This window comes from Mandrillus leucophaeus, unplaced genomic scaffold (genome assembly GCF_000951045.1).
Source record: "Mandrillus leucophaeus isolate KB7577 unplaced genomic scaffold, Mleu.le_1.0 Scaffold467, whole genome shotgun sequence".
In the NCBI taxonomy this organism is placed as follows: Eukaryota; Metazoa; Chordata; class Mammalia; order Primates; family Cercopithecidae; genus Mandrillus; species Mandrillus leucophaeus.
In genome coordinates this window covers 221,583-225,969 of record NW_012104998.1, presented here as the reverse complement: position 1 = coordinate 225,969, position 4,387 = coordinate 221,583, and positions in this window count along the sequence as shown.

The window sequence follows — 4,387 nt, the reverse complement described above, 5'->3', positions numbered from 1 at the left end:
GAGTGCAGTGGTGTGATCTCGGCTCACTGCAAGCTCCGCCTCCCAGGTTCACGCCATTCTCCTGCCTCAGCCTCTGAGTAGCTGGGACTACAGGCGCCCGCCACCACGCCCGGCTAGTTTTTTGTATTTTTAGTAGAGACGGGGTTTCACCATGTTAGCCAGGATGGTCACGATCGGAAGCTGCTTATATTATAATGTTACATATGAAAATGTCTGCAGCGATACCTAGTAGTCACTTCATTACCTGGGACTTGCCATTTGATTTATTCCTGTTGGCAGAAGGGGGTCATTTATGGTCATTTTATTTTATATATATATATATACACACACACATATATATACACATACATATACATATGCATATATACACACACACATATACTTTATTTTGAGATGGAGGCTGGCTGTATTTTGGGGGCGTCCAGTGCCCCATCCTAAGAGCACCCTGACCTCCTTGGAGGAGATCACCTTACACCTGCTTCCCTCAAGGAGAGCCAAAGGGGTCACATCCTTCCCAGCCAGCCCCAGCCTGGGACAGGAATGTGGCGTCCCCTGGCCAATTGGCTGTTCTTGCCTAGGGCTTTGGCTCCTGAGTGAGTGAGCTGAGGACACTGGGGGTAAGAGGTCCTTTATAAAAGCAGGTGCAGCAGGGGTGGCTGCAGCCCCGGGGTCCTGGCCGCGACTGGCTTCCGCCCCCAAAGCCCTCACTTCCTGGCTTTCCCAAGCCTGGTCTCCCCCTGTCTATTGTCCATTCTGTGAGCTCTCCCCACTGTGGACTTCCAATAAATTCCCCTCTGCTTAAACTAGCTAGAGTCAGTTTCCTGCTCCCAGACACAAGCAGGGGCCTGAGTCAGCCGCTCATCTGACGGCCGTGGAGTCAGCCGGAGTCTCTGCAGTTTGCTCCTCACAAACCTGATTCATTCCCCTGACCTCTCTCCAGATCTGCATTTTCTCACTCCTGGGCAGCTGCAGCTGCTTCCAGCCTGGGCTTCCTCCCAGCTCTCTACGTCCTAAGTTCTCTTAAGTACCACTGCTGGACTTTTATCCTGCGACACCCCTGCTCAAGATGTTCTTGTGGCTCCCCGCCGCCCAGAGGTCAAGTCCAGCATCCATAACCTTCTGTAGCCAGGCCCTGCCCCTGCCCTGTGACTGGAGAAGCCCTGTGTTCTCCTGGAGGGGCTCCAGGCAGGTCGCCTGGCAGCCTTCTCCCGATGGAAAGCCTGTCTTCAGCTTGGTGAGAGTTCGGGGTGGGGGTTGGCTCTCTGGATCTGTCAGTGCTACAGGCAACTGCCTTAGTTTCGGGCAGTCACTGACCTCCCCCGGCCGGGGTTGCTGCCATCTACAGAAGGCCTGGGCTGGGTCAGGCGGCTGCTGGCCGTTCCTCACAGTGGGACGGATGCTCTGCAAAGGCCCTCCTGACTTTTGTTCACTTCATCCCTTTGTGAGGCCCCAGCCGTGGCAGAGGTCATGGAGGGACCATCCAAAGGCCCCCTTTCTCCACCTTCGTCATTGCAATCCCATGAGCCAGGTGGGCACAGGTGGCTTGCACTGTGGAACCTCAGGAAAAAGGAGACAGGCATTGATGCCAGCCCCACAGAGGCACAGAGCTCTTCTTTGGCGCCTGCTGTGTGGACAAAGGCCTGGCCAGCTTGCGGAGTCTGGAGTTCTGTGATGCCACAGGCCCTGCCTCTGTGTGAGCTGCTGCCTGCAGGGCCTCCCTAACCCTACAGTCTCATCACCTGACCATTGCAGTCTACCAACCAAGCTCTTGCATGAGGTGGGCACCCCCTGGGCTGTCTCTCCAGCTTACAAGAATGGCCCCCTTTCAGGTCATTGCCTTGAGCTGTCTAGACCCACCCAGGGTTTTAGCACAGGGCTCTCAGGAGTTAAACATACTGTGAAACATGCCCCACTTCCCAGGATATAATTAGACCAGAGTCCTCTCCCTGGGAGTGTGTGCATAAAGAGAGGGAGGGAGGGAGTCGGAGATTGGCTGAGGGCCTGTCTCTGGTTCGGAGCCTGTCACCCATGAGCAGCTTGGCACCCCGCCGAGCTCTCTCGCCTCTTGCCGTTGGCAAGACACACGGAGGAAGGCTCCTGCAGAGAAGACAGACAGGCAAAGCTCCTCAGAGTGGAACTGGCCAGGAGGCCCAGGCCTCACCCACCCTGTCACTATCTTGGCTCTGAGGCCCTCCGCACCCCTCACTGCGGAGGCTTACCCATCCCCACTGGGTTAGGCTGCGTCCCCGACTGGCCTTTTTCCTCTGGGTATCTGGGGCATGCTCACCTGCGGACGAATGTTTTTGAGAACAAATTTTAAATGTTAATAGCCTTATTTTTTTTTTCTGATAAAGTAATAGAGGAAAACATTAAAAAGAGAGTAAGTCTCCCTGCTTTGTTTTGGTTTGAGGGTCTGCCTCTGTCGCCCAGGCTGGAGTGCAGTGGTGTGATCTCAGCTCACTGCAGCCTTGACCTCCCGGGCTCAAGGGATCCTCCCCCCTCAGCCTCTGGCGTTAAAGACGTGTGCCACGACACTCAGTTAATTTTGTTTAATTTTCGTAGAGATGAGTCCTCACTATGCTATCCAGGCTGGTCTCAAACTCCTGGGCTCAAGCAATCCTCCCACCTTGTCCTCCCAAAGTTCTGAGATTACAGGCAAGAACCAAGGTGCCTGCACTATTGTTAGTTTTTTAAAGTGTGATTGTAGTATTAAGTTATAGTTTTTTTTTTGTTTGTTTTTTAAAGAAGGTGGGGGGAGGGAAAGTGAGGAAAGGGGTAAAGGTTATATTTTTAAAGCGTAGTCCTTCTCTTTCAGGGATAAGTACTAAAATAGGGATGACTATATGATAGGACGACTGCTGCTTTCTTTTGAAGCAGCTATGTTGTCTGCGGTACATACTCTGGGGTTCTTTGTCTGGTGCCAGGAGAATTTAGGACATGGACACACACGAGGAGTTTAGGAATGGAGGTTTAATAAGCAGAAGAGAAGAGAAAGAGAAACAGTTCTCTACGAGAGAGAGAAGTCTCCCAGAGGAAAAGACAAGCAGGCAGCAGATGTGCCACATTTTACAGGCAGGTTTGAGGAAACGGTGTCTGATTTACACAGGGCTCACAGATTCGTTCAATCAAGTATGACATTTACATAGCACGAGGAATGCTGGACACCCTGCCCTAATCTTATTATGTAAATGAACTCTCCTGTTGACCAGCGCCATTGTCTGCTCCTTACTGTACACCTGGCTGATAAAGAGAAGGGAAGATGGAGCCGCCATCTTGAACATGACTGGCACAATTGCTGGCATCTATGTCCCTGCAGCTAGATTTTACAGACTGCTCTTTGTTAGAAAGGAAAATAATTTGGTGCTGCTTTTCATTAAAAGGAAAACTTTACCGAGGACTTCCCTACCCTCACTATCTGCCTAAGTACTTTCTTCTTAACTCCTGTATCACTTTGAAATGGGGAGACGGAGATGGATAAAAGTATAAATGAAATAAAATTGCTCTGAGGATACAGGAAAAAAACAAACCAAAGTGCTCTCCCTATTTTCTTACTAAACAACACAGATACTTCAGTGACCAGATGTGTGGGGGTATCTCCCCATACACCAAGCAAGTAGCAGAATTCAGCTCGATTCTGACACTGTCTACCTGGGAAACAGCCTCAGATCCCACTGGTTGGGGGCTTAGTCCTATAAGACTTCAGACGCCAATCGCAAGGCCCAGGTTGTTTTGCTTGTACTTCTGACGGACAGCTGTAAATCTGGGTTCCCAAGACCCTCTCCTTGAGTTCCATTAATTTGCTAGAGTGGCTCACAGAACTCAGATACTTATATTATCGGTTTATGATAAAGGATATTACAAAGGATACAGATAAAGAGATGTACAGGGCCAGGCATGTGGAAAGGGGCGTGGAGTTTCCATGCCCTCCCCCGCACATCAACCTCCAGAAACCTCCATGTGTTCAGCTACTTGGAGGCTCCCTGAATCCCATCTTTTTGGTTTGTATGGAAGTGTCATTACATAGGCAATGATTGATTAAACCATGGCTATTGGTGATCCACTTGACCTTCAGCCCCCTCCCTTCCCTGGAGGTTAGGCAGGGGTGGGACTGAAAGTCCAACCCTCTGATCCTTCCTTGGTCTTTCCAGTGACCGGCAAGCTGCTAGGGGTGGCCAACCAGCAGTTAACTCATTAGTATACGAAAACGGCATGTTACTTTAGAGATTCTAGGATTTCAGGAGTTGTATGCCAGGAAACCAGATGAAGACCAAAGATGAATATACATTTTTGTTAAAAAAAAAAAAAAAAAAAAAAAAATAAGCCTTTATTTCCTTGTTTTGCAAATAAAGCTGGCTGAGTTGGTTGCTTTTTGGTGGTTAGTCAGAGA